We start from the raw sequence: 20,071 nt of genomic DNA on the forward strand, positions 1-20,071 counted from the left end.
GTTCTAGTACAAGGGGTGATTGATATGTTTGTGGCCTAAGGTAGAAGGAGTCAGTTTTAGAAAACCTAGCACATTTATTTTTCAACATAGTCTCCTCCTACATTTACACACTTAGTCCATCAGTCATGGAGCATACGGATCTTGGACCTCCAGAAAGTGTCCACAGCATGGGTGATTGATAAGTTTGTGGCCTGTGGTAGAAGCAGATGAGTTATACAGCTCTCTTTACATGCACATGCAGGTCAACTCTTTGAGTGATTATGCAGAAAGTTTGAAGTTAATAACTCATCTCCTTCTACCTTAGGCCATGACTTATCAATCACCCCTGATAACTTATTAACTCAAACTTTCTGCATAATCACTCAAAGAGTTGAACCACATCCTTCTACCTTGGGCCACAAACTTATCAATCACCACTGCTGTGGACACTTTCTGGAGGTCCAAGACCCGTATGCTCCATGACTAAATGTGTAAATGTAGGAGGGGACTATGTTGAAAAATAAATGTGCTAGGCTTTCTAAAATTGACTCCTTCTACCTTAGGCCATGAACATCAATCACCCCTCGTAAAACAAAGTAAACAAGTAACACACAGAACGTGAGCTGCAGAGACCCCGAGAGCAAGTCCGCGGCTGCGCTCAATTCAGTACTGAGGCGAGGGAAGCCGGGCCAGGAGCCTGCAGTGCAGCAACCCCTGACTACTGCGCCTCCACGATGGTAGTATGAGAAGAGAGTGAGACAAGACAAACACAGGCAGACCACGCTAAACATTCTCCACTCTCACGCCTCGATGCTTTAATCTGTGTGGAGTAATAGAGTCAGCGTGAGTTCATTTTCCGCCTCCAGCCATGGTCATAACTGCACTCAACTGAAGTGGACTTGCAATCATTGTGGACTGTCAGTGTGGGTAATTACTGCCTTCTGGTGTTGTTTACTACAGTGGGAAGAACACCTCGCACAACACCCTTAGTTCAAAAGCCATGAGGTAATGTTGCAGCTCTTTAAAACCCTGTTTAGACCACACTAGGAATATTGTATTCATTTCTGGTTGCTTCACTGTAGGATGGGTGTAGAAACTTTAGAGAGGGTACAGAGGAGATTTACCAGAAAGCATGCCTTTAGAGGATAGGTTAAACGAGCTGGAGCTTTTCTCTTTTGCAGTGAAGGAGGATGAGAGGAGACTTGATAGAATTGTACAAGATGATAAGAATCATAAATGTAGTGTGGCTAACCAGAGACTTTTTATCAGGGAGGAAATGGCTAACACCAAGAGTCATAATTTTAAAGAAATTGGAAGAGAGTACAGTGGGGATGGCAGAGGTAAGTTTTTTTACACAGAGAGTGGTGCGTGTGTGGAATGCCCTGTCAGGTGGTTGTAGTGGCAGATACAGTCAAGGCATTTAAGAAATTCGTAGATAGGCACATCAGTATGAGAAAAATGGAGAGTTATGTAGGAGGGAAGGGTTAGATTGATCTTAGAGTTGGTTAAAATGTTGGCACAACATCGTTGGCTGAAGGGTCTGGACTGTGCAGTAATGTTCTATGGTCTACCACTTCCAACTGAATGAGCCTGCCAGTTAGTTCTACAGCTTTCTAACAAATGGATAAATTACTCTGCAACAAACTCAGTCAGGATATCATTTTGAAACACTGCATTTTCCCTGTATCAATTGGCTTGAATATCACCAGGCTTTCCACAGAGAGTCACAGAATCAGAGACAAACGCAACACAGAAACAGGCCTTTTGCCTCAACTTATCCATACCCACCATGGTGCCCACCTAAACTGGTCTCATTTGCCTGGTATGTGACCCACATCTCTCTCAACCTCTCCTATCCAGGTACTTTCCAACATACATTGTAAACAGCCAAAATACCATAAGTAAGAGATTTCGGAGTATTTAACATGCTCTTTCAAATAACATGTTCATGGACACCACAGACAATAAAAGAGTGTTGGCACAACATGTAATCTCACCTACACTTTATGCTGCTTTTCTCTGCGAGAAAACTGATCTACATTGGTTTATCCCTGGTTTGTTGGCAGACAGTAGTGTAACCCCATGGCCTTGGTAACAGTGAGGACCAGACGTCAAGCTGCAGTGTTACCCAATTACAGCCACTTAGGACAGAGGCGTTGGAGGTGCTGTGCTCTACTGGAGTCGGTGTGCTCTACTGGAGTCGGTGTACTCTACTGGAGTCGATGTGCTCTAGTGGAGTCTGTGTGCTCTACTGGAGTCGGTGTGCTCTACTGAAGTCGATGTGCTCTACTGGAGTCGATATGCTCTACTGGAGTCGGTGTGCTCTACTGGAGTCGGTGTGCTCTACTGGAGTCGGTGTGCTCTACTGGAGTCGGTGTGATCTACTGGAGTCTGTGTGCTCTACTGGAGGTGCTGTGCTCTACTGGAGTCTGTGTGCTCTACTGAAGTCGATGTGCTCTACTGGAGTCGATGTGCACTACTGGAGTCTGTGTGCTCTTCTGGAGGTGCTGTGCTCTACTGAAGTCTGTGTGTTCTACTGGAGTCGATGTGCTCTACTGGAGTCGATGTGCTGTACTGGGGTCTGTGTGCTCTACTGGAGTCGGTGTGCTCTACTGGAGTCGGTGTGCTCTACTGGAGTTGCTGTGTTCTACTGGAGTCAGTGTGCTCTACTGGAGTCGGTGTGCTCTACTGGAGTCGGTGTGCTCTACTGGAGTCTGTGTGCTCTACTGGAGTCTGTGTGCTCTACTGGAGTCGGTGTGCTCTACTGGAGTCGGTGTGCTCTACTGGAGTCGGTGTGCTCTACTGGAGTCTGTGTGCTCTAGAGGAGTCGGTGTACTCTACTGGAGTCAGTGTGCACTACTGGAGTCACTGTACTCTACTGGAGTCGGTGTGCTCTACTGGATTCGGTGTGCTCTACTGGAGTTGCTGTGTTCTACTGGAGTCAGTGTGCTCTACTGGAGTCGGTGTGCTCTACTGGAGTCGGTGTGCTCTACTGGAGTTGCTGTGTTCTACTGGAGTCAGTGTGCTCTACTGGAGTCGGTGTGCTCTACTGGAGTCTGTGTGCTCTACTGGAGTCTGTGTGCTCTACTGGAGTCTGTGTGCTCTACTGGAGTCGGTGTGCTCTACTGGAGTCGGTGTGCTCTACTGGAGTCGGTGTGCTCTACTGGAGTCTGTGTGCTCTAGTGGAGTCGGTGTACTCTACTGGAGTCAGTGTGCACTACTGGAGTCACTGTACTCTACTGGAGTCGGTGTGCTCTACTGGAGTCGGTGTGCTCTACTGGAGTCGGTGTGCTCTACTGGAGTCTGTGTGCTCTAGTGGAGTCGGTGTACTCTACTGGAGTCAGTGTGCACTACTGGAGTCACTGTACTCTACTGGAGTCGGTGTGCTCTACTGGAGTCGGTGTGCTCTACTGGAGTCGGTGTGCTCTACTGGAGTCTGTGTGCTCTAGTGGAGTCGGTGTACTCTACTGGAGTCAGTGTGCACTACTGGAGTCACTGTACTCTACTGGAGTCGGTGTGCTCTACTGGAGTCGGTGTGCTCTACTGGAGTCGGTGTACTCTACTGGAGTCGGTGTGCTCTACTGGAGTCGGTGTGCTCTACTGGAGTCGATGTGCTCTAGTGGAGTCTGTGTGCTCTACTGGAGTCGGTGTACTCTACTGGAGTCGGTGTGCTCTAGAGGAGTCGGTGTACTCTACTGGAGTCGATGTGCTCTACTGGAGTCGATGTACTCTACTGGAGTCGGTGTGCTCTACTGGAGTCGGTGAGCTCTACTGGAGTCGATGTACTCTACTGGAGTCGGTGTGCTCTACTGGAGTCGATGTGCTCTACTGGAGTCGGTGTGCTCTACTGCAGTCGGTGTACTCTACTGGAGTCGGTGTGCTCTACTGGAGTCGGTGTGCTCTACTGGAGTCAGTGTGCTCTACTGGAGTCGGTGTGCTCTACTGGAGTCTGTGTGCTCTACTGGAGTCGATGTGCTCTACTGGAGTCAGTATGCTCTACTGGAGTCTGTGTGCTCTACTGGAGTCGGTGTGCTCTACTGGAGTCAGTGTGCTCTACTGGAGTCGGTGTGCTCTACTGGAGTCTGTGTGCTCTACTGGAGTCGGTGTGCTCTACTGGAGTCAGTGTGCTCTACTGGAGTCGGTGTGCTCTACTGGAGTCGGTGTGCTCAACTGGAGACGATGTGCTCTACTGGAGTCGGTGTACTCTACTGGAGTCGGTGTGCTCTAGTGGAGTCGGTGTGCTCTACTGGAGTCGGTGTACTCTACTTGAGTCGGTGTGCTCTACTGGAGTCTGTGTGCTCTAGTGGAGTCGGTGTGCTCTACTGGAGTCTGTGTGCTCTACTGGAGTCGGTGTGCTCTAGTGGAGTCGGTGTGCTCTAGTGGAGTCGGTGTACTCTACTGGAGTCGATGTGCTCTACTGGAGTCGATGTACTCTACTGGAGTCGGTGTGCTCTACTGGAGTCGGTGTGCTCTACTGGAGTCGATGTACTCTACTGGAGTCGGTGTGCTCTACTGGAGTCGATGTGCTCTACTGGAGTCGGTGTGCTCTACTGCAGTCGGTGTACTCTACTGGAGTCGGTGTGCTCTACTGGAGTCGGTGTGCTCTACTGGAGTCAGTGTGCTCTACTGGAGTCGGTGTGCTCTACTGGAGTCTGTGTGCTCTACTGGAGTCGATGTGCTCTACTGGAGTCAGTATGCTCTACTGGAGTCTGTGTGCTCTACTGGAGTCGGTGTGCTCTACTGGAGTCAGTGTGCTCTACTGGAGTCGGTGTGCTCTACTGGAGTCTGTGTGCTCTACTGGAGTCGGTGTGCTCTACTGGAGTCAGTGTGCTCTACTGGAGTCGGTGTGCTCTACTGGAGTCGGTGTGCTCAACTGGAGACGATGTGCTCTACTGGAGTCGGTGTACTCTACTGGAGTCGGTGTGCTCTAGTGGAGTCGGTGTGCTCTACTGGAGTCGGTGTACTCTACTGGAGTCGGTGTGCTCTACTGGAGTCTGTGTGCTCTAGTGGAGTCGGTGTGCTCTACTGGAGTCTGTGTGCTCTACTGGAGTCGGTGTGCTCTAGTGGAGTCTGTGTGCTCTACTGGAGGCGGTGTACTCTACTGGAGTCGGGGTGCTCTAGTGGAGTCTGTGTGCTCTACTGGAGTCGGTGTGCTCTAGTGGAGTCTGTGTGCTCTACTGGAGTCGGTATACTCTACTGGAGTCGGTGTGCTCTACTGGAGTCGGTGTGCTCTACTGGAGTCGGTGTGCTCTACTGAAGTCGATGTGCTCTACTGGAGTCGATATGCTCTACTGGAGTCGGTGTGCTCTACTGGAGTCGGTGTGCTCTACTGGAGTCGGTGTGCTCTACTGGAGTCGGTGTGATCTACTGGAGTCTGTGTGCTCTACTGGAGGTGCTGTGCTCTACTGGAGTCTGTGTGCTCTACTGAAGTCGATGTGCTCTACTGGAGTCGATGTGCACTACTGGAGTCTGTGTGCTCTTCTGGAGGTGCTGTGCTCTACTGAAGTCTGTGTGTTCTACTGGAGTCGATGTGCTCTACTGGAGTCGATGTGCTGTACTGGGGTCTGTGTGCTCTACTGGAGTCGGTGTGCTCTACTGGAGTCGGTGTGCTCTACTGGAGTTGCTGTGTTCTACTGGAGTCAGTGTGCTCTACTGGAGTCGGTGTGCTCTACTGGAGTCGGTGTGCTCTACTGGAGTCTGTGTGCTCTACTGGAGTCTGTGTGCTCTACTGGAGTCGGTGTGCTCTACTGGAGTCGGTGTGCTCTACTGGAGTCGGTGTGCTCTACTGGAGTCTGTGTGCTCTAGAGGAGTCGGTGTACTCTACTGGAGTCAGTGTGCACTACTGGAGTCACTGTACTCTACTGGAGTCGGTGTGCTCTACTGGATTCGGTGTGCTCTACTGGAGTTGCTGTGTTCTACTGGAGTCAGTGTGCTCTACTGGAGTCGGTGTGCTCTACTGGAGTCGGTGTGCTCTACTGGAGTTGCTGTGTTCTACTGGAGTCAGTGTGCTCTACTGGAGTCGGTGTGCTCTACTGGAGTCTGTGTGCTCTACTGGAGTCTGTGTGCTCTACTGGAGTCTGTGTGCTCTACTGGAGTCGGTGTGCTCTACTGGAGTCGGTGTGCTCTACTGGAGTCGGTGTGCTCTACTGGAGTCTGTGTGCTCTAGTGGAGTCGGTGTACTCTACTGGAGTCAGTGTGCACTACTGGAGTCACTGTACTCTACTGGAGTCGGTGTGCTCTACTGGAGTCGGTGTGCTCTACTGGAGTCGGTGTGCTCTACTGGAGTCTGTGTGCTCTAGTGGAGTCGGTGTACTCTACTGGAGTCAGTGTGCACTACTGGAGTCACTGTACTCTACTGGAGTCGGTGTGCTCTACTGGAGTCGGTGTGCTCTACTGGAGTCGGTGTGCTCTACTGGAGTCTGTGTGCTCTAGTGGAGTCGGTGTACTCTACTGGAGTCAGTGTGCACTACTGGAGTCACTGTACTCTACTGGAGTCGGTGTGCTCTACTGGAGTCGGTGTGCTCTACTGGAGTCGGTGTACTCTACTGGAGTCGGTGTGCTCTACTGGAGTCGGTGTGCTCTACTGGAGTCGATGTGCTCTAGTGGAGTCTGTGTGCTCTACTGGAGTCGGTGTACTCTACTGGAGTCGGTGTGCTCTAGAGGAGTCGGTGTACTCTACTGGAGTCGATGTGCTCTACTGGAGTCGATGTACTCTACTGGAGTCGGTGTGCTCTACTGGAGTCGGTGAGCTCTACTGGAGTCGATGTACTCTACTGGAGTCGGTGTGCTCTACTGGAGTCGATGTGCTCTACTGGAGTCGGTGTGCTCTACTGCAGTCGGTGTACTCTACTGGAGTCGGTGTGCTCTACTGGAGTCGGTGTGCTCTACTGGAGTCAGTGTGCTCTACTGGAGTCGGTGTGCTCTACTGGAGTCTGTGTGCTCTACTGGAGTCGATGTGCTCTACTGGAGTCAGTATGCTCTACTGGAGTCTGTGTGCTCTACTGGAGTCGGTGTGCTCTACTGGAGTCAGTGTGCTCTACTGGAGTCGGTGTGCTCTACTGGAGTCTGTGTGCTCTACTGGAGTCGGTGTGCTCTACTGGAGTCAGTGTGCTCTACTGGAGTCGGTGTGCTCTACTGGAGTCGGTGTGCTCAACTGGAGACGATGTGCTCTACTGGAGTCGGTGTACTCTACTGGAGTCGGTGTGCTCTAGTGGAGTCGGTGTGCTCTACTGGAGTCGGTGTACTCTACTTGAGTCGGTGTGCTCTACTGGAGTCTGTGTGCTCTAGTGGAGTCGGTGTGCTCTACTGGAGTCTGTGTGCTCTACTGGAGTCGGTGTGCTCTAGTGGAGTCGGTGTGCTCTAGTGGAGTCGGTGTACTCTACTGGAGTCGATGTGCTCTACTGGAGTCGATGTACTCTACTGGAGTCGGTGTGCTCTACTGGAGTCGGTGTGCTCTACTGGAGTCGATGTACTCTACTGGAGTCGGTGTGCTCTACTGGAGTCGATGTGCTCTACTGGAGTCGGTGTGCTCTACTGCAGTCGGTGTACTCTACTGGAGTCGGTGTGCTCTACTGGAGTCGGTGTGCTCTACTGGAGTCAGTGTGCTCTACTGGAGTCGGTGTGCTCTACTGGAGTCTGTGTGCTCTACTGGAGTCGATGTGCTCTACTGGAGTCAGTATGCTCTACTGGAGTCTGTGTGCTCTACTGGAGTCGGTGTGCTCTACTGGAGTCAGTGTGCTCTACTGGAGTCGGTGTGCTCTACTGGAGTCTGTGTGCTCTACTGGAGTCGGTGTGCTCTACTGGAGTCAGTGTGCTCTACTGGAGTCGGTGTGCTCTACTGGAGTCGGTGTGCTCAACTGGAGACGATGTGCTCTACTGGAGTCGGTGTACTCTACTGGAGTCGGTGTGCTCTAGTGGAGTCGGTGTGCTCTACTGGAGTCGGTGTACTCTACTGGAGTCGGTGTGCTCTACTGGAGTCTGTGTGCTCTAGTGGAGTCGGTGTGCTCTACTGGAGTCTGTGTGCTCTACTGGAGTCGGTGTGCTCTAGTGGAGTCTGTGTGCTCTACTGGAGGCGGTGTACTCTACTGGAGTCGGGGTGCTCTAGTGGAGTCTGTGTGCTCTACTGGAGTCGGTGTGCTCTAGTGGAGTCTGTGTGCTCTACTGGAGTCGGTATACTCTACTGGAGTCGGTGTGCTCTACTGGAGTCGGTGTGCTCTACTGGAGGCGGTGTACTCTACTGGAGTCAGTGTGCACTACTGGAGTCACTGTACTCTACTGGAGTCGGTGTGCTCTACTGGAGTCGGTGTGCTCTACTGGAGTCGGTGTGCTCTACTGGAGTCGGTGTGCTCTACTGGAGTCGGTGTGCTCTAGTGGAGTCAGTGTGCTCTACTGGAGTCGGTGTGCTCTACTGGAGTCGGTGTGCTCTACTGGAGTCGGTGTACTCTACTGGAGTCGCTGTGCTCTACTGGAGGCGGTCTACTCTACTGGAGTCGGTGTACTCTACTGGAGTCAGTGTGCTCTACTGGAGTCGGTGTGCTCTACTGGAGGCGGTCTACTCTACTGGAGTCGGTGTACTCTACTGGAGTCAGTGTGCTCTACTGGAGTCGGTGTGCTCTACTGGAGTCGCTGTGCTCTACTGGAGTCGGTGTGCTCTACTGGAGTCGGTGTACTCTACTGGAGTCGGTGTCCTCTACTGGAGTCAGTGTGCTCTACTGGAGTCGGTGTGCTCTACTGGAGACGGTGTGCTCTACTGGAGTAGGTGTGTTCTACTGGAGTCGGTGTGCTCTACTGGAGTCGGTGTGCTCTACTGGAGTCGGTGTCCTCTACTGGAGTCAGTGTGCTCTAGTGGAGTCGGTGTGCACTACTGGAGTCGATGTGTTCTACTGGAGGCGGTGTGCTCTACTGGAGGCGCTGTGCACTACTGGAGTCGGTGCGCTCTACTGGAGACGCTGTGCTCTACTGGAGTCGGTGTGCTCTACTGGAGGCGCTGTGCTCTACTGGAGTCGCTGTGCTCTACTGGAGTCGGTGTGCTCTACTGGAGTCGGTGTGCTCTACTGGAGTCGCTGTGCTCTACTGGAGTCGGTGTGCTCTACTGGAGTCAGTGTGCTCTACTGGAGTCGCTGTGCTCTGCTGGAGTCGCTGTGCTCTAGTGGAGTCGGTGTGTTCTACTGGAGTCGCTGTGCTCTGCTGGAGTCGCTGTACTCTAGTGGAGTCGGTGTGCTCTACTGGAGTCGGTGTGCTCTACTGGAGTCAGTGTGCTCTACTGGAGTCAGTGTGCTCTACTGGAGTCGCTGTGCTCTGCTGGAGTCGCTGTGCTCTAGTGGAGTCGGTGTGTTCTACTGGAGTCGCTGTGCTCTGCTGGAGTCGCTGTGCTCTAGTGGAGTCGGTGTGCTCTACTGGAGTTGGTGTGCTCTAGTGGAGTCAGTGTGCTCTACTGGAGTCAGTGTGCTCTACTGAAGTCGATGTGCTCTACTGGAGTCGGTGTGCTCTACTGGAGTTGCTGTGTTCTACTGGAGTCAGTGTGCTCTACTGGAGTCACTGTGCTCTACTGGAGTCACTGTGCTCTACTGGAGTCGGTGTGCTCTACTGGAGTCGGTGTGCTCTACTGGAGTCTGTGTGCTCTACTGGAGTCGGTGTGCTCTACTGGAGTCGGTGTGCTCTACTGGAGTCAGTGTGCTCTACTGGAGTCGGTGTGGTCTACTGGAGTCGGTGTGCTCTACTGAAGTCGGTGTGCTCTACTGGAGTCACTGTGCTCTACTGGAGTCGGTGTACTCTACTGGAGTCGGTGTGCTCTACTGAAGTCGGTGTACTCTACTGGAGGTGCTGTGCTCTACTGGAGTCAGTGTGCTCTACTGGAGTTGCTGTGTTCTACTGGAGTCAGTGTGCTCTACTGGAGTCGCTGTGCTCTACTGGAGTCGGTGTGCTCTACTGGAGTCGCTGTGCTCTACTGGAGTCGCTGTGTTCTACTGGAGTCAGTGTGCTCTACAGGAGTCGGTGTGCTCTACTGGAGTCGGTGTGCTCTACTGGAGTCAGTGTGCTCTACTGGAGTCACTGTGCTCTACTGGAGTCGGTGTGCTCTACTGGAGTCGGTGTGCTCTACTGGAGTCGCAGTGCTCTACTGGAGGCGGTGTGCTCTACTGGAGGCGGTGTGCTCTACTGGAGTCTGAGTGCTCGACTGGAGTCGGTGTACTCTACTGGAGTCGGTGTACTCTACTGGAGTCGGTGTGCTCTACTGGAGTCAGTGTGCTCTACTGGAGGTGCTGTGCTCTACTGGAGTCAGTGTGCTCTACTGGAGTAGCTGTGCTCTACTGGAGGCGGTGTGCTCTACTGGAGTCGGTGTGCTCTACTGGAGTCGGTGTACGCTACTGGAGTCGGTGTGCTCTACTGGAGTCGGTGTGCTCTACTGGAGTCGCTGTGCTCTACTGGAGGCGGTGTGCTCTACTGGAGGCGGTGTGCTCTACTGGAGTCGCTGTGCTCTATTGGAGTCGGTGTACTCTACTGGAGTCGGTGTGCTCTACTGGAGTCGGTGTGCTCTACTGGAGTCGGTGTGCTCTACTGGAGTCGGTGTGCTCTACTGGAGGTGGTGTGCTCTACTGGAGTCTGTGTGCTCTACTGGAGTCGGTGTGTTCGACTGGACTCGGTGTGCTCTACTGGAGTTGCTGTGTTCTACTGGACTCGATGTGTTCTACTGGAGGCGGTGTACTCTACTGGAGTCGGTGTACTCTACTGGAGTCGGTGTGCTCTACTGGAGTCGGTGTACTCTACTGGAGGTGCTGTGCTCTACTGGAGTCAGTGTGCTCTACTGGAGTCGCTGTGCTCTACTGGAGGCAGTGTACTCTACTGGAGGCGGTGTGCTCTACTGGAGTCTGTGTGCTCTACTGGAGTCGGTGTGCTCTACTGGAGTCTATGTGCTCTACTGGAGTCGGTGTACTCTACTGGAGTCGGTGTACTCTACTGGAGGTGCTGTGCTCTACTGGAGTCAGTGTGCTCTACTGGAGTCGCTGTGCTCTACTGGAGTCGGTGTACTCTACTGGAGGTGCTGTGCTCTACTGGAGTCAGTGTGCTCTACTGGAGTCGCTGTGCTCTACTGGAGTCACTGTGCTCTACTAGAGTCACTGTGCTCTACTGGAGTCGGTGTGCTCTACTGGAGTCGGTGTGCTCTACTGGAGTCGGTGTGCTCTACTGGAGTCTGTGTGCTCTACTGGAGTCGGTGTGCTCTACTGGAGTCGGTGTGCTCTACTGGAGTCAGTGTGCTCTACTGGAGTTGCTGTGTTCTACTGGAGTCACTGTGCTCTACTGGAGTCGGTGTACTCTACTGGAGTCAATGTGCTCTACTGGAGTCAGTGTGCTCTACTGGAGTCGGTGTGCTCTACTGGAGTCGGTGTGCTCTACTGAAGTCGGTGTACTCTACTGGAGTCACTGTGCTCTACTGGAGTCGGTGTACTCTACTGGAGTCGGAGTGCTCTACTGAAGTCGGTGTACTCTACTGGAGCTGCTGTGCTCTACTGGAGTCAGTGTGCTCTACTGGAGTTGCTGTGTTCTACAGGAGTCAGTGTGCTCTACTGGAGGCGATGTGCTCTACTGGAGTCGGTGTGCTCTACTGGAGTCGCTGTGCTCTACTGGAGTTGCTGTGCTCTACTGGAGTTGCTGTGTTCTACTGGAGTCAGTGTGCTCTACAGGAGTCGGTGTGCTCTACTGGAGTCGGTGTGCTCTACTGGAGTCAGTGTGCTCTACTGGAGTCACTGTGCTCTACTGGAGTCGGTGTGCTCTACTGGAGTCGCTGTGCTCTACTGGAGGCGGTGTGCTCTACTGGAGGCGGTGTGCTCTACTGGAGTCTAAGTGCTCTACTGGAGTCGGTGTACTCTACTGGAGTCGGTGTACTCTACTGGAGGTGCTGTGCTCTACTGGAGTCAGTGTGCTCTACTGGACTCACTGTGCTCTACTGGAGGCAGTGTACTCTACTGGAGGCGGTGTGCTCTACTGGAGTCTGTGTGCTCTACTGGAGTCGGTGTGCTCTACTGGAGTCTGTGTGCTCTACTGGAGTCGGTGTACTCTACTGGAGTCGGTGTACTCTACTGGAGGTGCTGTGCTCTACTGGAGTCAGTGTGCTCTACTGGAGTCGCTGTGCTCTACTGGAGTCAGTGTGCTCTACTGGAGTCGCTGTGCTCTACTGGAGGCAGTGTGCTCTACTGGAGGCGGTGTGCTCTACTGGAGGCGGTGTGCTCTACTGGAGTCGGTGTGCTCTACTGGAGTCTGTGTGCTCTACTGGAGTCGGTGTGCTCTACTGGAGTCGGTGTGCTCTACTGGAGGCGGTGTGCTCTACTGGAGGCGGTGTGCTCTACTGGAGTCTGTGTGCTCTACTGCAGTCGGTGTGCTCTACTGGAGTCGGTGTGCTCTACTGGAGTCTGAGTGCTCTACTGGAGTCTGTGTGCTCTACTGGAGTCTGTGTGCTCTACTGGAGGCGGTGTGCTCTACTGGATTCTGTGTTCTCTACTGGAGTCGGTGTGCTCTACTGGAGTCGGTGTGCTCTACTGGAGTCTGTGTGCTCTACTGGAGTCTGTGTGCTCTACTGGAGTCGGTGTGCTCTACTGGAGTCGCTGTGCTCTACTGGAGGCGGTGTGCTCTACTGGAGGCGGTGTGCTCTACTGGAGTCTGTGTGCTCTACTGGAGTCGGTGTACTCTACTGTAGTCGATGTGCTCTACTGGAGTCGGTGTGCTCTACTGGAGTCGGTGTGCTCTACTGGAGTCAGTGTGCTCTACTGGAGTTGCTGTGCTCTACTGGAGTCACTGTGCTCTACTGGAGTCGGTGTACTCTACTGGAGTCGGTGTGCTCTACTGGAGTCGGTGTGCTCTACTGGAGTCGGTGTGCTCTACTGGAGGTGGTGTGGTCTACTGGAGTTGCTGTGCTCTACTGGAGTCACTGTGCTCTACTGGAGTCGGTGTACTCTACTGGAGTCGGTGTGCTCTACTGGAGTCGGTGTGCTCTACTGGAGTCGGTGTGCTCTACTGGAGTCGGTGTGGTCTACTGGAGTCGGTGTGCTCTACTGAAGTCGGTGTGCTCTACTGGAGTCACTGTGCTCTACTGGAGTCGGTGTACTCTACTGGAGTCGGTGTGCTCTACTGAAGTCGGTGTACTCTACTGGAGGTGCTGTGCTCTACTGGAGTCAGTGTGCTCTACTGGAGTTGCTGTGTTCTACTGGAGTCAGTGTGCTCTACTGGAGTCGCTGTGCTCTACTGGAGTCGGTGTGCTCTACTGGAGTCGCTGTGCTCTACTGGAGTCGCTGTGTTCTACTGGAGTCAGTGTGCTCTACAGGAGTCGGTGTGCTCTACTGGAGTCGGTGTGCTCTACTGGAGTCAGTGTGCTCTACTGGAGTCACTGTGCTCTACTGGAGTCGGTGTGCTCTACTGGAGTCGGTGTGCTCTACTGGAGTCGCAGTGCTCTACTGGAGGCGGTGTGCTCTACTGGAGGCGGTGTGCTCTACTGGAGTCTGAGTGCTCGACTGGAGTCGGTGTACTCTACTGGAGTCGGTGTACTCTACTGGAGTCGGTGTGCTCTACTGGAGTCAGTGTGCTCTACTGGAGGTGCTGTGCTCTACTGGAGTCAGTGTGCTCTACTGGAGTAGCTGTGCTCTACTGGAGGCGGTGTGCTCTACTGGAGTCGGTGTACGCTACTGGAGTCGGTGTGCTCTACTGGAGTCGGTGTGCTCTACTGGAGTCGGTGTGCTCTACTGGAGTCGCTGTGCTCTACTGGAGGCGGTGTGCTCTACTGGAGGCGGTGTGCTCTACTGGAGTCGCTGTGCTCTATTGGAGTCGGTGTACTCTACTGGAGTCGGTGTGCTCTACTGGAGTCGGTGTGCTCTACTGGAGTCGGTGTGCTCTACTGGAGTCGGTGTGCTCTACTGGAGGTGGTGTGCTCTACTGGAGTCTGTGTGCTCTACTGGAGTCGGTGTGTTCGACTGGACTCGGTGTGCTCTACTGGAGTTGCTGTGTTCTACTGGACTCGATGTGTTCTACTGGAGGCGGTGTACTCTACTGGAGTCGGTGTACTCTACTGGAGTCGGTGTGCTCTACTGGAGTCGGTGTACTCTACTGGAGGTGCTGTGCTCTACTGGAGTCAGTGTGCTCTACTGGAGTCGCTGTGCTCTACTGGAGGCAGTGTACTCTACTGGAGGCGGTGTGCTCTACAGGAGTCTGTGTGCTCTACTGGAGTCGGTGTGCTCTACTGGAGTCTATGTGCTCTACTGGAGTCGGTGTACTCTACTGGAGTCGGTGTACTCTACTGGAGGTGCTGTGCTCTACTGGAGTCAGTGTGCTCTACTGGAGTCGCTGTGCTCTACTGGAGTCGGTGTACTCTACTGGAGGTGCTGTGCTCTACTGGAGTCAGTGTGCTCTACTGGAGTCGCTGTGCTCTACTGGAGTCACTGTGCTCTACTGGAGTCACTGTGCTCTACTGGAGTCGGTGTGCTCTACTGGAGTCGGTGTGCTCTACTGGAGTCGGTGTGCTCTACTGGAGTCTGTGTGCTCTACTGGAGTCGGTGTGCTCTACTGGAGTCGGTGTGCTCTACTGGAGTCAGTGTGCTCTACTGGAGTTGCTGTGTTCTACTGGAGTCACTGTGCTCTACTGGAGTCGGTGTACTCTACTGGAGTCAATGTGCTCTACTGGAGTCAGTGTGCTCTACTGGAGTCGGTGTGCTCTACTGGAGTCGGTGTGCTCTACTGAAGTCGGTGTACTCTACTGGAGTCACTGTGCTCTACTGGAGTCGGTGTACTCTACTGGAGTCGGAGTGCTCTACTGAAGTCGGTGTACTCTACTGGAGGTGCTGTGCTCTACTGGAGTCAGTGTGCTCTACTGGAGTTGCTGTGTTCTACAGGAGTCAGTGTGCTCTACTGGAGGCGATGTGCTCTACTGGAGTCGGTGTGCTCTACTGGAGTCGCTGTGCTCTACTGGAGTTGCTGTGCTCTACTGGAGTTGCTGTGTTCTACTGGAGTCAGTGTGCTCTACAGGAGTCGGTGTGCTCTACTGGAGTCGGTGTGCTCTACTGGAGTCAGTGTGCTCTACTGGAGTCACTGTGCTCTACTGGAGTCGGTGTGCTCTACTGGAGTCGCTGTGCTCTACTGGAGGCGGTGTGCTCTACTGGAGGCGGTGTGCTCTACTGGAGTCTAAGTGCTCTACTAGAGTCGGTGTACTCTACTGGAGTCGGTGTACTCTACTGGAGGTGCTGTGCTCTACTGGAGTCAGTGTGCTCTACTGGACTCACTGTGCTCTACTGGAGGCAGTGTACTCTACTGGAGGCGGTGTGCTCTACTGGAGTCTGTGTGCTCTACTGGAGTCGGTGTGCTCTACTGGAGTCTGTGTGCTCTACTGGAGTCGGTGTACTCTACTGGAGTCGGTGTACTCTACTGGAGGTGCTGTGCTCTACTGGAGTCAGTGTGCTCTACTGGAGTCGCTGTGCTCTACTGGAGTCAGTGTGCTCTACTGGAGTCGCTGTGCTCTACTGGAGGCAGTGTGCTCTACTGGAGGCGGTGTGCTCTACTGGAGGCGGTGTGCTCTACTGGAGTCGGTGTGCTCTACTGGAGTCTGTGTGCTCTACTGGAGTCTGTGTGCTCTACTGGAGTCGGTGTGCTCTACTGGAGTCGGTGTGCTCTACTGGAGGCGGTGAGCTCTACTGGAGGCGGTGTGCTCTACTGGAGTCTGTGTGCTCTACTGCAGTCGGTGTGCTCTACTGGAGTCGGTGTGCTCTACTGGAGCCTGAGTGCTCTACTGGAGTCTGTGTGCTCTACTGGAGTCTGTGTGCTCTACTGGAGGCGGTGTGCTCTACTGGATTCTGTGTTCTCTACTGGAGTCGGTGTGCTCTACTGGAGTCGGTGTGCTCTACTGGAGTCTGTGTGCTCTACTGGAGTCTGTGTGCTCTACTGGAGTCAGTGTGCTCTACTGGAGTCGCTGTGCTCTACTGGAGGCGGTGTGCTCTACTGGAGGCGGTGTGCTCTACTGGAGTCTGTGTGCTCTACTGGAGTCGGTGTACTCTACTGTAGTCGATGTGCTCTACTGGAGTCGGTGTGCTCTACTGGAGTCGGTGTGCTCTACTGGAGTCAGTGTGCTCTACTGGAGTTGCTGTGCTCTACTGGAGTCACTGTGCTCTACTGGAGTCGGTGTACTCTACTGGAGTCGGTGTGCTCTACTGGAGTCGGTGTGCTCTACTGGAGTCGGTGTGCTCTACTGGAGGTGGTGTGGTCTACTGGAGTTGCTGTGCTCTACTGGAGGCGGTGTGCTCTACTGGAGTCTGTGTGCTCTACTGGAGTCGGTGTACTCTACTGGAGTCGGTGTACTCTACTGGAGTCGGTGTACTCTACTGGAGTCGGTGTACTCTACTGGAGGTGCGGTGCTCTACTGGAGTCAGTGTGCTCTACTAGAGTTGATGTGTTCTACTGGAGTCAGTGTGCTCTACTGGAGTCGCTGTGCTCTACTGGAGTCGGTGTGCTCTACTGGAGTCTGTGTGCTCTACTGGAATCGGTGTGCTCTACTGGAGTTGCTGTGTTCTACTGGAGTCAGTGTGCTCTACTGGAGTCTCTGTGCTCTACTGGAGTCGGTGTGCTCTACTGGAGTCGGTGTGCTCTACTGGAGTCAGTGTGCTCTACTAGAGTCACTGTGCTCTACTGGAGTCGGTGTGCTCTACTGGAGTCGCTGTGATCTACCGGAGTTGCTGTGCTCTACTGGAGGCGGTGTGCTCTACTGGAGGCGGTGTGCTCTACTGGAGGCGGTGTGCTCTACTGGAGTCGGTGTACTCTACTGGAGTCGGTGTACTCTACTGGAGGTGCTGTGCTCTACTGGAGGTGCTGTGCTCTACTGGAGGTGCTGTGCTCTACTGGAGTCAGTGTGCTCTACTGGAGTTGCTGTGCTCTACTGGAGTCGGTGTACTCTACTGGAGGTGCTGTGCTCTACTGGAGTCAGTGTGCTCTACTGGAGTCGCTGTGCTCTACTGGAGGCAGTGTACTCTACTGGAGGCGGTGTGCTCTACTGGAGTCTGTGTGCTCTACTGGAGTCGGTGTGCTCTACTGGAGTCTGTGTGCTCTACTGGAGTCGGTGTACTCTACTGGAGTCGGTGTACTCTACTGGAGGTGCTGTGCTCTACTGGAGTCGGTGTACTCTACTGGAGTCGGTGTACTCTACTGGAGGTGCTGTGCTCTACTGGAGTCAGTGTGCTCTACTGGAGTCGCTGTGCTCTACTGGAGTCGGTGTACTCTACTGGAGGTGCTGTGCTCTACTGGAGTCAGTGTGCTCTACTGGAGTCGCTGTGCTCTACTGGAGGCAGTGTGCTCTACTGGAGGCGGTGTGCTCTACTGTAGTCTGTGTGCTCTACTGGAGTTGGTGTGCTCTACTGAAGTCGATGTGCTCTACTGGAGTCGGTGTGCTCTACTGGAGTTGCTGTGTTCTACTGGAGTCAGTGTGCTCTACTGGAGTCAGTGTGCTCTACTGGAGTCACTGTGCTCTACTGGAGTCGGTGTACTCTACTGGAGTCGGTGTGCTCTACTGGAGTCGGTGTGCTCTACAGGAGTCGGTGTACTCTACTGGAGGTGCTGTGCTCTACCGGAGTTGCTGTGCTCTACTGGAGGCGGTGTACTCTACTGGAGTCTGTGTGCTCTACTGGAGGCGGTGTGCTCTACTGGAGTCTGTGTGCTCTACTGGAGTCGGTGTGCTCTACTGGAGTCGGTGTACTCTACTGGAGTCGGTGTACTCTACTGGAGTCGGTGTACTCTACTGGAGGTGCTGTGCTCTACTGGAGTCAGTGTGCTCTACTGGAGTCGCTGTGCTCTACTGGAGTCGGTGTATTCTACTGGAGGTGCTGTGCTCTACTGGAGTCAGCATGCTCTACTGGAGGCGGTGTGCTCTACTGGAGTCGGTGTGCTCTACTGGAGTCGATGTACTCTACTGGAGTCTGTGTGCTCTACTGGAGTCGGTGTGCTCTACTGGAGTCGGTGTGCTCTACTGGAGTCGGTGTACTCTACTGGAGTCGGTGTACTCTACTGGAGTCTGTGTGCTCTACTGGAGTCGGTGTGCTCTACTGGAGTCGGTGTGCTCTACTGGAGGCGGTGTGCTCTACTGGAGTCGGTGTGCTCTACTGGAGTCTGTGTGCTCTACTGGAGTCAGTGTGCTCTACTGGAGGCGGTGTGCTCTACTGGAGTCGGTGTGCTCTACTGAGTCGGTGTGCTCTACTGAAGTCGCTGTGCTCTACTGGAGTCTGTGTGCTCTACTGGAGTCGGTGTGCTCTACTGGAGTCGGTGTGCTCTACTGGAGTTGCTGTGCTCTACTGGAGGCGGTGTGCTCTACTGGAGTCGGTGTGCTCTACTGGAGTCAGTGTGCTCTACTGGAGTCACTGTGCTCTACTGGAGTCAGTGTGCTCTACTGGAGTTGCTGTGATCTACTGAAGTCGATGTGCTCTACTGGAGTCGGTGTGCTCTACTGGAGTCGGTGTGCTCTACTGGAGTCGGTGTGCTCTACTGGAGTCACTGTGCTCTACTGGAGTCGGTGTGCTCTACTGGAGTCACTGTGCTCTACTGGAGTCGGTGTACTCTACTGGAGTCAGTGTGCTCTAGTGGAGTCGGTGTACTCTACCGGAGTCACTGTGCTCTACTGGAGTCAGTGTGCTCTACTGGAGTCGCTGTGCTCTACTGGAGTCGGTGTACTCTACTGGAGTCGGTGTGCTCTACTGGAGTCGGTGTGCTCTACTGGAGTCGGTGTGCTCTACTGGAGTCGGTGTACTCTACTGGAGTCAGTGTGCTCTAGTGGAGTCGGTGTGCTCTACTGGAGTCGGTGTACTCTACTGGAGTCGGTGTGCTCCAGTGGAGTCGGTGTGCTCTACTGGAGTCGGTGTGCTCTACTGGAGTCGATGTGCTCTACTGGAGTCGGTGTGCTCTACTGGAGTCGGTGTACTCTACTGGAGTCGGTGTGCTCCAGTGGAGTCGGTGTGCTCTACTGGAGTCGGTGTGCTCTACTGGAGTCGATGTGCTCTACTGGAGTCGGTGTGCTCTAGTGGAGTCGGTGTGCTCTACTGGAGTCTGTGTGCTCTACTGGAGTCGGTGTGCTCTACTGGAGTCGGTGTGTTCTACTGGAGTCACTGTGCTCTACTGGAGTCGATGTGCTCTACTGGAGTCGGTGTGCACTACTGGAGTCAGTGTGCTCTACTGGAGTCACTGTGCTCTACTGGAGTCGGTGTGCTCTACTGGAGTCGGTGTACTCTACTGGAGTCGGTGTACTCTACTGGAGTCGGTGTACACTACTGGAGGTGCTGTGCTCTACTGGAGTCAGTGTGCTCTACTGGAGTCGCTGTGCTCTACTGTAGTCGGTGTGTTCTACTGGAGTCACTGTGCTCTACTGGAGTCCGTGTACTCTACTGGAGTCGGTGTACTCTACTGGAGTCGCTGTGCTCTACTGGAGTCGGTGTGCTCTACTGGAGTCGGTGTGCTCTACTGGAGTCACTGTGCTCTACTGGAGTCGGTGTGCTCTACTGGAGTCGGTGTGCTGTACTGGAGTCGGTGTGCTCTACTGGAGTTGCTGTGTTCTACTGGAGTCAGTGTGCTCTACTGGAGTCGGTGTACTCTACTGGAGTCGGTGTACTCTACTGGAGTCGGTGTACTCTACTGGAGTCAGTGTGCTCTAGTGGAGTCGGTGTGCTCTACTGGAGTCGGTGTGCTCTAGTGGAGTCAGTGTGCTCTAGTGGAGTCTGTGTGCTCTAGAGGAGTCGGTGTACTCTACTGGAGTCGGTGTGCTCTACTGGAGGTGGTGTGCTCTACTGGAGGCGGTGTGCTCTACTGGAGTCTGTGTGCTCTACTGGAGTCGGTGTACTCTACTGGAGTCGGTGTACTCTACTGGAGTCGGTGTACTCTACTGGAGTCGGTGTACTCTACTGGAGGTGCTGTGCTCTACTGGAGTCACTGTGCTCTACTAGAGTTGATGTGTTCTACTGGAGTCAGTGTGCTCTACTGGAGTCGCTGTGCTCTACTGGAGTCGGTGTGCTCTACTGGAGTCTGTGTGCTCTACTGGAATCGGTGTGCTCTACTGGAGTCAGTGTGCTCTACTGGAGTCTCTGTGCTCTAC

The 20,071-nt window shown here is 53.8% G+C and overlaps 1 long non-coding RNA gene across 2 annotated transcripts in view; it reads left to right on the forward strand.

Annotated features, from left to right (window-relative positions):
• Positions 1–514: 514 nt before the first annotated feature.
• LOC132398370 (uncharacterized) overlaps positions 515–20,071 on the forward strand; it is a 146,104-nt gene continuing 126,547 nt past the window's right edge. For both annotated transcript variants that reach the window (XR_009513636.1, XR_009513635.1), the window contains exon 1: positions 515–984. This is a non-coding gene — a long non-coding RNA (uncharacterized LOC132398370). The remainder of the gene's footprint in view (positions 985–20,071) is intronic.

Source organism: Hypanus sabinus, chromosome 8, assembly GCF_030144855.1.
Source record: "Hypanus sabinus isolate sHypSab1 chromosome 8, sHypSab1.hap1, whole genome shotgun sequence".
NCBI lineage: Eukaryota > Metazoa > Chordata > Chondrichthyes > Myliobatiformes > Dasyatidae > Hypanus > Hypanus sabinus.